Below are 13,602 nucleotides of genomic sequence, written 5' to 3'. Positions count from 1 at the left end.
TCATGGAGAAGATTCTGCTCTGTGATATGTAAGCCATATGATTAAAGTAGACAGAAAACCCTAACTGTAAGCTTATGCGTGACGATCTTCTCTTTCTCACCGTTCCCCCCCCCCCCAGCCCTCCCGCGCTTCTTTAACTCCCCTCAATTTTCTAAAATGTTCAGTGGATAACCCTGGCTGTTACTCTCCCACGGTGCACTACACGCAAGTTAGTAATTTTGCTTCATTTTACCTCAAAAGCTCTAGTGATGCACATTTTCTTCCATAGCTGCAACAAGAAAGAGAGAGAGACAAAAGTATGGTTTTAGAAGGCAGGATTTAGCCGTGAGAAACTAGAAGAGGGATCTTCTTATATGCAAAGTGATCTGTTGTGCAATCTGTGGAGATAAAATGGAACTTTGTGGGAAAGAAGAGAAAGAGAGAAAATTCAAAAAAAGAAGAATGTGAAAGAGGAAACAGTGTGGCGAGTCAGGTATACAACGTCAGGTGTAAAACTTCATATAGCATGATAGAAGATGAAAAAAAATACTTTACTATTGTCTAGAGAATGAAATAATAAGGAACATGAAAGTAGTGAATAGTTACCATATTTGTACAAAGAATGTGATTTGTGTGGAACTTGAAGGAAAGTATATACACCGGGTGTATCAAAAGTCCAGGCAATAAGCAAGGACGCCGATTTCTCTGTAAATTTGGGGAGGGGGGGCATTCAGATGCAGAAGGTATATATGTAAGGATTTTTAAGACAAATTGCATTCAAATTATGCCAAATATTGTATATTCATAAATACAATAGGGGCCCACATGAACTTTGGGGGGCCCGGGCCCCCGACCCCTTCCCCCAGGACCGGCGCCCTTGGCCATAAGCCAACTCTGTTTTTGAATAAAGATGCACAGAAAAAAAAAATGTAGCGTACGTAAAAACTTAGGTTACTTGCATAAATCCTATAACATCCAGCAGCAAACATATAGTAACTGAAAACATATGCCTTATAAGTGTTTCATACGTACTTTCCGTGTGACTGTATATAGGCGGTAAGACTGTATATAGACAATCATAACATATAGCTGACGTACGTCATATACGGAAGACTGTTAAATGTTTGACATCCTGCCGCTGCATGATGTAGCATTTAAGCGGGAAAAGGCAATGCATATGGATAATGTATACTCCGTACAAATTTCCGTAGTAAACATATGGATTAAGTATATTTGTACAATATACCGCTGTCCGGATAACGGGTTTTTCTTAGTGTACGAAAAAATGGAAAGAGAAGAATTTTTCTTTGGAAATAGTTGGTTTTTAATCTAAAATTGTGTAATTTTATCCATTCTCATCAGCCGTTTGAGATTCACACTAGTAAAAAGTGACATGTTAGAAGAAAAATCAAGGTTGCCAGCTCACCAGGCTTTTCCATCGGGCCCTCACCATACCAATAATATACTATTGTTAGGAAACGGATTTTTAAAATTTTCTAGGTTTCCTCACACAACAATCTGCACGTTCCACATGTCATTTTTGCGTGCATTTACGGCCATTTGAATACTTTGTTAAACTTTAAATACTTTTTTCTTTTTTAACATAGGGACCTTTACTGGTGTTTGATTCAAATTGATTGTGCGACAAAAAAAATCCACCATTTGAAAACCATCTATTTCCATTAAGCTTCCTCTCTCTCCATTCTTCGGTATTTTTACTCATAACAGAGATGGATATATGCCCCTTGTGACCCTGTCGGTGTAAGAAAATACACCGACAAGCTGGAGAAATTGATAGCTAACGAACACGGAAAGATCTTGTCAATTAATTACTCAGAAGGTCTCGTCCTACAAATGCAGCACGGTACAGGCAGGAGTTTAAACGATAGCAGCGCAATAGGAATTCCTCCAGATGGAGAATACATATATTAATTCCCTATTTTTACTCTAGGGATCACTTGTATCGTGGCGACCGCTATGCTCCCATCTATATTTTATTACGTTTGTAGGATGCTGGCATGGTGGCTCAGAGGTAGAGCACTCGGCTTTGCTGGAAAGCGTCCTTGGTTCGATCCCAAGACATAAAGCTTTGGTTAACAACATCGTGTACATAGATTTTCTTCGGATACTCTCGTTTTCTCCGATACTGTTGTTCCTTATTCCACCAATTCGTTCTTTAACATACATTTTCATTAATTACACAGCCACGTGCAGAGGACCCCAGAGTATGGATTCGATGCATTTTTTTCTTGCGTCGAATCCAAATTTCAATACCCCAAGGCGATTGATCGTATAAATTGTTTTGTTATGGGTGAAAAATTTCAATTTTGGATAGGGAGGATACATACTTACGACAGCCACACAACAACAAAACAAAGTTCTGTGCAGCGGACCCTAGAATATGGATTCGATGCATTTTTTTTGCGTCGAATCCAAATTTCAATACCCCAAGGCGATTGATCGTATAAATTGTTTCGTTATGGGTGAAAAATTTCAATTTTGGATAGGGAGGATACATACTTACGACAGCCACACAACAACAAAACAAAGTTCTGTGCAGCGGACCCTAGAATATGGATTCGATGCATTTGTTTTCTTGCGTCGAATCCAAATTTCAATACCCCAAGGCGATTGATCGTATAAATTGTTTCGTTATGGGTGAAAAATTTCAATTTTGGATAGGGAGGATACATACTTACGACAGCCACACAACAACAAAACAAAGTTCTGTGCAGCGGACCCTAGAATATGGATTCGATGCATTTTTTTTCTTGCGTCGAATCCAAATTTCAATACCCCAAGGCGATTGATCGTATAAGTTGTTTTGTTATGGGTGAAAAATTTCAATTTTGGATAGGGAGGATACATACTTACGACAGCCACACAACAACAAAACAAAGTTCTGTGCAGCAGACCCTAGAATATGGATTCGATGCATTTTTTCTTACGTCGAATCCAAATTTCAATACCCCAAGGCGATTGATCGTATAAATTGTTTCGTTATGGGTGAAAAATTTCAATTTTGGATAGGGAGGATACATACTTACGACAGCCACACAACAACAAAACAAAGTTCTGTGCAGCAGACCCTAGAATATGGATTCGATGCATTTTTTTTCTTGTGTCGAATCCAAATTTCAATACCCCAAGGCGATTGATCGTATAAATTGTTTCGTTATGGGTGAAAAATTTCAATTTTGGATAGGGAGGATACATACTTACGACAGCCACACAACAACAAAACAAAGTTCTGTGCAGCAGACCCTAGAATATGGATTAGATGCATTTTTTCTTACGTCGAATCCAAGTTTCAATACCCCAAGGCGATTGATGGTATAAATTGTTTTGTTATGGGTGAAAAAATGCAATTTTGAATAGGGAGGATACACACTTACGACAGCCACACAACAACAAAACAAAGTTCTGTGCAGCGGACCCTAGAATATGGATTCGATGCATTTTTTTTCTTACGTCGAATCCAAATTTCAATACCCCAAGGCGATTGATCGTATAAATTGTTTCGTTATGGGTGAAAAATTTCAATTTTGGATAGGGAGGATACATACTTACGACAGCCACACAACATCAAAACAAAGTTCTGTGCAGCGGACCTTAGAATATGGATTCGATGCATTTTTTCTTACGTCGAATCCAAATTTCGATACCCCAAGGCGATTGATCGTATAAATTGTTTTGATATGGGTGAAAAAATGCAATTTTGAATAGGGAGGATACACACTTACGACAGCCACACAACAACAAAACAAAGTTCTGTGCAGCGGACCCTAGAATATGGATTCGATGCATTTTTTTCTTGCGTCGAATCCAAATTTCAATACCCCAAGGCGATTGATCGTATAAATTGTTTCGTTATGGGTGAAAAATTTCAATTTTGGATAGGGAGGATACATACTTACGACAGCCACACAACAACAAAACAAAGTTCTGTGCAGCGGACCTTAGAATATGGATTCGATGCATTTTTTCTTATGTCGAATCCAAATTTCAATACCCCAAGGCGATTGATCGTATAACTTGTTTTGTTATGGGTGAAAAAATGAAATTTTGAATAGGGAGGATACACACTTACGACAGCCACACAACAACAAAACAAAGTTCTGTGCAGCGGACCCTAGAATATGGATTCGATGCATTTTTTTTCTTACGTCGAATCCAAATTTCAATACCCCAAGGCGATTGATCGTACAAATTGTTTTGTTATGGGTGAAAAATTTCAATTTTGGATAGGGAGGATACATACTTACGACAGCCACACAACAACAAAACAAAGTTCTGTGCAGCGGACCTTAGAATATGGATTCGATGCATTTTTTTTTTCTTGCGTTGAATCCAAATTTCAATACCCCAAGGCGATTGATCGTATAAATTGTTTCGTTATGGGTGAAAAATTTCAATTTTGGATAGGGAGGATACATACTTACGACAGCCACACAACAACAAAACAAAGTTCTGTGCAGCGGACCCTAGAATATGGATTCGATGCATTTTTTCTTGCGTCGAATCCAAATTTCAATACCCCAAGGCGATTGATCGTATAAATTGTTTTGTTATGAGTGAAAAATTTCAATTTTGGATAGGGAGGATACATACTTACGACAGCCACACAACAACAAAACAAAGTTCTGTGCAGCGGACCCTAGAATATGGATTCGATGCATTTTTTTCTTGCGTCGAATCCAAATTCCAATACCCCAAGGCGATTGATCGTATAAATTGTTTTGTTATGGGTGAAAAATTTCAATTTTGGATAGGGAGGATACATACTTACGACAGCCACACAACAACAAAACAAAGTTCTGTGCAGCGGACCCTAGAATATGGATTCGATGCATTTTTTTTCTTGCGTCGAATCCAAATTTCAATACCCCAAGGCGATTGATCGTATAAATTGTTTTGTTATGGGTAAAAAATTTCAATTTTGGATAGGGAGGATACTTACTTACGACAGCCACACAACAACAAAACAAAGTTCTGTGCAGCGGACCCTAGAATATGGATTCGATGCATTTTTTTTCTTACGTCGAATCCAAATTTCAATACCCCAAGGCGATTGATCGTATAAATTGTTTCGTTATGGGTGAAGAATTTCAATTTTGGATAGGGAGGATACATACTTACGACAGCCACACAACAACAAAACAAAGTTCTGTGCAGCAGACCCTAGAATATGGATTCGATGCATTTTTTTTCTTTCGTCGAATCCAAATTTCAATACCCCAAGGCGATTGATCGTACAAATTGTTTTGTTATGGGTGAAAAATTTCAATTTTGGATAGGGAGGATACATACTTACGACAGCCACACAACAACAAAACAAAGTTCTGTGCAGCGGACCTTAGAATATGGATTCGATGCATTTTTTTTCTTGCGTTGAATCCAAATTTCAATACCCCAAGGCGATTGATCGTATAAATTGTTTCGTTATGGGTGAAAAATTTCAATTTTGGATAGGGAGGATACATACTTACGACAGCCACACAACAACAAAACAAAGTTCTGTGCAGCGGACCCTAGAATATGGATTCGATGCATTTTTTCTTGCGTCGAATCCAAATTTTAATACCCCAAGGCGATTGATCGTATAAATTGTTTTGTTATGAGTGAAAAATTTCAATTTTGGATAGGGAGGATACATACTTACGACAGCCACACAACAACAAAACAAAGTTCTGTGCAGCAGACCCTAGAATATGGATTCGATGCATTTTTTTTCTTGCGTCGAATCCAAATTTCAATACCCCAAGGCGATTGATCGTATAAATTGTTTCGTTATGGGTGAAAAATTTCAATTTTGGATAGGGAGGATACATACTTACGACAGCCACACAACAACAAAACAAAGTTCTGTGCAGCAGACCCTAGAATATGGATTCGATGCATTTTTTTTCTTGCGTCGAATCCAAATTTCAATACCCCAAGGCGATTGATCGTATAAATTGTTTTGTTATGGGTGAAAAATTTCAATTTTGGATAGGGAGGATACATACTTACGACAGCCACACAACAACAAAACAAAGTTCTGTGCAGCGGACCTTAGAATATGGATTCGATGCATTTTTTCTTACGTCGAATCCAAATTTCAATACCCCAAGGCGATTGATCGTATAAATTGTTTTGTTATGGGTGAAAAATTTCAATTTTGGATAGGGAGGATACACACTTACGACAGCCACACAACAACAAAACAAAGTTCTGTGCAGCGGACCTTAGAATATGGATTCGATGCATTTTTTCTTACGTCGAATCCAAATTTCAATACCCCAAGGCAATTGATCGTATAAATTGTTTTGTTATGGGTGAAAAATTTCAATTTTGGATAGGGAGGATACACACTTACGACAGCCACACAACAACAAAACAAAGTTCTGTGCAGCGGACCCTAGAATATGGATTCGATGCATTTTTTTTCTTACGTCGAATCCAAATTTCGAAAACCCAGGACGATCGACCGTGTCATTGTTTATGGGGGCAAAAAAATTTGAATGAATATGGATAGGGAGGATACATAAGTAATCGGTGTTCTTTAGCCTACATGATATAATCGTTGGATGTAAAACTTAAACTTTTGACTTCATTTCTTACAGTTTTACTGAACAAGTTGAAATTTTAAACCTCTTTGGTCTTTTGTTCTTTTCATACAGTATTATTACCATGAAATTTCTCTTTTGGTACGATCTCAGTTTATAGCACATAAATTTGTTCAAGTCGTCAATAAAAATGAAAGAAATTTCTTTCCAAGCAACTACTACCTAATTTGATCTCAAAAGTTATGCTTGGTTTATAAATAAGGACATGCTTGGCTCTATGTCTCAAGAAGAATTCGCCACTAACTTCTCAAATAAGACAGAATAGGTGTAACTAATTGCTTTACATTATCTTTGCAATCTTAAGAGTCTTCATCCCGGCGAAATTAAAATACCGCTAATTTTACAATAATTATGTGATATCTTCAAATAGATAAAAGATAATTGAAATATGGAACAAGAGCGCCCTAGACAGTATTATTTTACATGATGTACCGTTATCACAAGTCACCTAGTGGCTTTCCGTTTTCAGGTGTTTAGAAACGCGAAAATAAATGCCGATTTTCAAAATGGCTCGAAATCGAAAGCAGATAAGTGAGTCGTGATAACGGTATCTCATGTAAAATATTATTGTCTAGGGCGCTCTTGTTCCACATTTTGATTATCTTTTATCTATTTGAAGATATCACATAATTACTGTAAAATTAGCGGTACTTTAATTTCGCCAGGATGAAGAATCTTAAATAACTTAAACAAGAAATACAAATCATTGAACAAAATAACCTTTATTTTTTTAATGTTAATTTGTGAAAGTTTCGGAAACTTATTGCATATTGGCTTCATTAGACACTGTAAAAAATAAGAGGGAATTGGATCTAAATATAACAGGATTGTACAAACTGATTCTGAACGCTGATTGGCTGGTCAGAACGGAGTCAGCCAATCATAACAAAAGTTGACAAAAAATAAAACTAAACACCATAAATCAATTTCCCTCTCTGGTCCGACAGAAAACTGAGCTACAAATTCAGTCTTTCAAATAATGTGCCCCACTGTTCGTCAATTTTAAGACCTGTATTCCAATTCATACAAGTTATGCTCTTTTTCAATAAATCTGATCTCCTTACACTTTGTTATCAATGTTCTTTGTTCCTGTCCTAGCACTTCAATCTCGCACCAATGTGTTTAAAAATGGCATTTCTTTCTCTTTTTGATCTTACGCCATCTTTGGGTTGTTGAAGCCTGGTGTGTCTGATGAAGCCATGGCGAAACAGTCACACAGTTATTTAAAATAAACGTTGCGTTGTCCAGTAATTTTTATTTCTAGTTGAATACTGATTCAATAGAAGAATGTTTTTTCTATTTGTACATAAAATGTGAAAAAATAATAATTAACAGTTAGTACACAAAAAAGACGGACCAAAACGGAAAGAAAAATAATGTTTTAGATCCAGGAAGATAGCATAAGCGCCAACAAAGGAAAGAATAGTTTTTCATGGTTTGAGTTCATAATTCTATTTTTGCATGGCTTTGAGTTCCGTTTCTTCTCTTTATTTATTATCGGTTATCTGATTTCAGATAAGACTTCAAAAGAAAGAAGGAAAATATAGGTAAAACTCACTTTGAATCTTGTGTTGTAATTTATTGCTGTTTACCACGTCAAAAATCAACAGGTTAAACCTTATCAGAAAAAATCAAATAATTTGAGAAAGAAAATATGATAAAACTTTCAAATTAGTTCTAGAAATTACACTAAATGGTTATTTATCATACTTGTAGTATTCAGTGTGTATTTTCTTTTGTAACTTCATTGCGTTCTGTTTATGAGAAAGAAGTATTTAAATCTATAATACTAATGTTTCGCAATTGGTGGCCCAAGGACTCCTAGTAGCCCAGGAAACAAATTTAGAGTTTCATTATTTACATCTGAATGAAACCCAAATCCTGCAAGAAATGTAAAATTACAAATTCAAATATCAACTAATTACAATAAATATCTTTGAATGAATTATGTTCAAATTAATGTACCATCTATAATTAACCATCCATTGCTGTTGGGATTTACAACAGTATCTTGATTAGGATAAAACGGAAACTGTTACTCTTTATTATTTACGTTTACTGGTAACTGCGGTAACTGTACGGTGGAGCTGTAAACTGAGTCGACCCGGCTACATTCTCAGTAGTTAGCATAAGTGTACCCAGAATTTTTTGTAAGGATGTAAACGAAGACGCGCTAAAACAGAACTTTTCAAGCGGGCGTGTACAAAGATAATTAAAACACAACTTTTCACAAAGTGTACAAAGAAAATTAAAACAAAATTTTTCATATGGGTGTGCACAAAGATAATTAAAACAGAACTTTTCATATGGGTATGCACAAAGATAATTAAAATAGAACTTTTCATATGAGTATGCACAAAAATAATTAAAACAGTACTTTTCATATGGATGTGCACAAAAATTATTAAAATAGAACTTTTCATTTGGGTCTGCACAAAAATAATTAAAACGGAACTTTTCATATGGTTAAGCACAAACATTTTTAAAACAGAACTTTTCATATGGATGTCAGAAAGATAACTAAAACGGAACTTTTCATATGAGTTTGCTCAAAAATTAAAACAAAACTTTTCGTACGGTTGTGCACAAAGATAACTAAAACAGAATTATATTATGGGTGTGTACAAACAAAATTAAAATAAGATTTTTCGTGTAGGTATAAATAAAGAAAATTAAAACTAAACTTTTTGTATAAGCGTACACAAAAATAATTAAAACAGAACTTTTCATATAGATGTGCACAAAGACAATTAAAACAACTTTTCATATAGATGTGCACAAATATAATTAAAGCAGGACTTTTCATGTGAGTGTGCATAAAGATAATTAAAACAACTTTTCATATGAGTATGCACGATAAAAACGGAACTTACCATATGGGTGTCCACAATAAAACGAGACTTTTCATACGGAAATTAGACAAGAACTTTTCATACGAGTTTGCAGGAAATCCACACTCGCTCTCTGACTATAACATTGTTACGTTCTAACGTCACTGGGTTTTAAGTGTAGTAAAAATAAGATAAAATGTCATTTTAATTAATTGAAGAACTAGATAACAAAATTTTAAAATGCATGACAATTGAAGATAGAAAAGAAGAATCAAAGTATTTTATAAGGATGTGCAGAGACACATGTGACACACTTTGTAACTACACGTATGGTAATTAGTCAATTAGTATATATAATAACTTAATGTAAAAGAATATTAATACAATTTATTTCTTGCAGTTCCACTGTTTTAATACTTTCGTCTTCTTCATATGTATACCAATCGACGTTGCCGGTTCCGAATAAGTTCACTAGTTTCGCCCTACCCAGCACCGGAATAGATAGAAATCTGGCTTTTAGTAAGCTTTAAGCCCAGGTTTTTGCGTGGTTCTCGCAATTGTCGTTTTTACGGCCTATATGGTTGCAGGTATATTATAAATATGTACGCAATCAATGTACATATTCCTAGTAAAAAGTAGGAAACAGTTTTTTATCTTTGTCATTTTGGGACAAATTTTCCTAACAGAACAATTTATTTTTGGCCATAACACCGCGCTCTCCTAAAGTTTTCATGCACTGAAGAGAACTTCTTCGCTATACAGCTAGTGCATGCGTTTTCGTTGCAGAAGTTCCAGGTTTGATTTCGCGTGGAAGCCCAAATGACTCGGATTCTACGTTAACAATTTCGCTTCTGTGGTTATATGGCTATGCAAATTCCAACTTCCTTATAATTTTACAAAACGTGTGTCAGAAATAAGTACAAAAGAAACTCGAGTATAGGAAAAGTGTAAAAATCCTTACATGTAGTTCGCTTTTGTATGGCTCAATTTGATACAATCTTGCACGTAGAGAGTAATACTATACGTAAGTAAGTAAATAATAAGTAAATAACGCGAGTAAATAAAATAAACAAATAAATAATATGTTCAAACTTGCATTGAATGTCTTTTGGATATGCAATTGATGTGTATGTGTGTTTTATGTATTTTCTTTTCTAATTAATTCTTCTAATTGTCTTTTAAGAATATCTAGGTGATGATTCCGAGAATGGTAAATCATTACTGTATTGTACGAAGTATAAGGCACATCTTAATTTTAAGCATTTAAAAAAATACCGTAACATGTTTTTCCAATTTTTCGCAGAGTTTATGGTCTGTATATTTTAGTCCCCGCAACTCATATTCATCACATCGCTGCCAGTTGAATCCAATGTTGCCAGATAGAGATAGGTTTCCCGCGGCATCGAATATATGGCCAATTTTAAGACTGTCGGAAATTTTAAATCAAACACTGGACATTTTTATATTAATTTCGAGTATAAGGCGTGCCTGAATTTTTGAAGCAATTTTTCGAAGAAAACAAGTGCGTCTCATAGGCCGTTAAATTCGGTATATCTAAGGATTATCAGCCTTCCTGTGAACCCCAGAACCAAATATTAGCTCATCCAAAACATTCGCTATTTGTTTCTTTAATCCAGTTTCATTCACTCATATATTAGTACAGGAATAAAATAAAAGGTACGACCCTCCGTAATAAACTGTCTCGCTCCAATCTCTTAAACTGTGTTGCAGTTATTAATGAAACATTTTCTTGTGAAATACGTACAAAATTATAAGGCGTTTTCAGAAAAATTCGCCCAAAGGAAATTCACCCCTAAGCGTAAACTACTTCTTATAGTATTTTCCAAAAGAAAATAACTGATTTAATGTATTAGGGTTATTGAAGAAATATTTGTATGCAACTATATAAGTTATATGTCACAAAATTGTGAGAAAACTCACCCGAGAAGTAAACTATCCCTTGCGAATATTCTCATGAAAGTTATTTATGCAACACTATACAAATATTAATGCAATATCTATTTATGAAATACGAACAAATTCACTTGAAAATTCACTTACGAAAAACTATAGTGGAAAGAAACTCACCCAAAGACTAAAATTCCACTTGTAAATTTATTCGTAACATTATAGAGTTAATGTGGGCCGCACTGGCTCAATGGTAGAACGTTTGCCTCTGATGCAGGAGGTTCTTGGTTCGATTCCAGCTCCTGCCAAGTGAACTTTATGGTGGACAAACACTCTGTGTGTGGGTTTTCTCGTGGTTCTCCCGTTTAATCCCACTTTCTTCATTTCACTCATTTCTCATCATCACCGTCTCCTTTAGCCTAACCGGCATAAACGTGGGACGTAAAACTTAATCATTTCATTATGGAGTTATTATTCATGAAATATTTATTCATGAAATTTGAACAAAATTGCGTGAGTTGTTTTTGAGAAAATCGTCCGAAAAAGACTCATCCATAAGAATAAACAGCCCCTCATAGATCTTTTCAGGACAAATGAGTTATATTATGCTGTCAGGTTATTATGCAATATTTATTTATTTACTATGAACAATATTGCCTGAGTTGCTTTTGAGAAAATTTCCGATAAAACTCATCCCAAAGAATAAACTATCCGTCGTTCATTTTTTCAGAATAAGTTCCTTATGATAATAAAATTGACTGGATTTATTTTGAGAGAATCATCCAATGAAAACTCATCCCCAAGAATAAACTAACTTTTCTCGATTTTTCTCAGAGACATGGCTTATAACAGTATTGAGTTGTTATTAAAAATCTGATACATGAAATATGAACAAAATCGAAAGTTGCATCAAAAAGGGTCCCGAGTCCTGCTCCAGCTTAGAATCGAAAGTGTTAGTTAAGTTGCATGAAAAAGGTGTCCCGAATCCTGCTCTGGCTTAGAATCGAAAGTGTTAGTTAAGTTGCATGAAAAAGGTGTCCCGAATCCTGCTCTGGCTTAGAATCGAAAGTGTTAGTTAAGTTGCATCAAAGAGGTGTACCGAGTCCTGTTCGCACTTTAGATTGAAAGTATTAGTTAAGTTGCATTAAAAAGGTATTCCAAGTTCTGTTCCAGCTTAGAATCGAAAGTGTTAGTTAAGTTGTATGTTCACCAGTGATGTAATCAGGGATGTAGATAGGGGGTCTGCACCCCGCGCCCGAAATCCCGAGTTTTCAGTAAATTTAATATAACTTTAGGGATAATTTTACAAATTTCAATATAATTTATTTTCATATTTAATATGTACCCGTTAGAAATCTTTTGACCCCTAAGAAATAAATTCCTATGTATGTCCATGGATGTAATCTAGAATTTTTGGTAGGTATATTTGATTGATCTTTTTTTTTAAATAGTGTTTATCAATTCCCGTGTAAACACCGTTCCTTCGTAAATTTAAGGTGAATATACTCTAGGCTATAAATATGTTAGGTGAGTATACACCGTATAGACGATATCGCTTATAGCTTCATTGACAGGGGCGTCATACGGGGCTCCAGGGGTCAATTACACTCCTGAGTTAAACATTTGTATAAATGTAATCCATTAAATAATGATATACCAATGAAAAACCTGAAAATCTACCGATATCTAGGGTTTTGTGTCTCCCCCAAAAGCAAACTCTGAAGTGACGCTAAATTTAATTCAATCCAACCAACGAACTGCACAGAGAAATCCATCATGGACTGCATACGATACGATTGTTGAAGATAGTAAAAAACGATTTTGTCAGAAAGACAGGATATATGCAATGAATATCTACTTGTGCCCCTATATTTTCAATCTGGAACTTTCCTCAATTGCTCATACCTTCCTAACCAGTGGCGGATTTAAAAGGTAAAAACTGGGAGGGGGCAGCCAGAACCCAGACTATGATAGGTATATCTTGAATTTCCTATAAATTTTCAAAAATATACAGGATGGCCCAAAAGTAGGTATACAGTCCCGTACTGATCAGCTCTCTATATTTCATATCATTTGTTATTGTTATCAAACAAGTAGACCTAGCTTCTATATTATTTGTTCTTAATATCTTTTTACTTATACCTTAAGTCCGGAACAGCCGAAGCAAATAAACCCATACGCTAGAATGTTATACTTGATCAATGCAAGAGCGCATACCTACTTTTGGACCACCCTGTATAAATAATAGCTTAAATTATTTTTGTCACTGCAAAAAC

This window comes from Thermobia domestica, chromosome 15 (assembly GCF_964235325.1).
Source record: "Thermobia domestica chromosome 15, izTheDome1.hap1.1, whole genome shotgun sequence".
In the NCBI taxonomy this organism is placed as follows: Eukaryota; Metazoa; Arthropoda; class Insecta; order Zygentoma; family Lepismatidae; genus Thermobia; species Thermobia domestica.
This window is presented reverse-complemented; position numbering follows the sequence as displayed.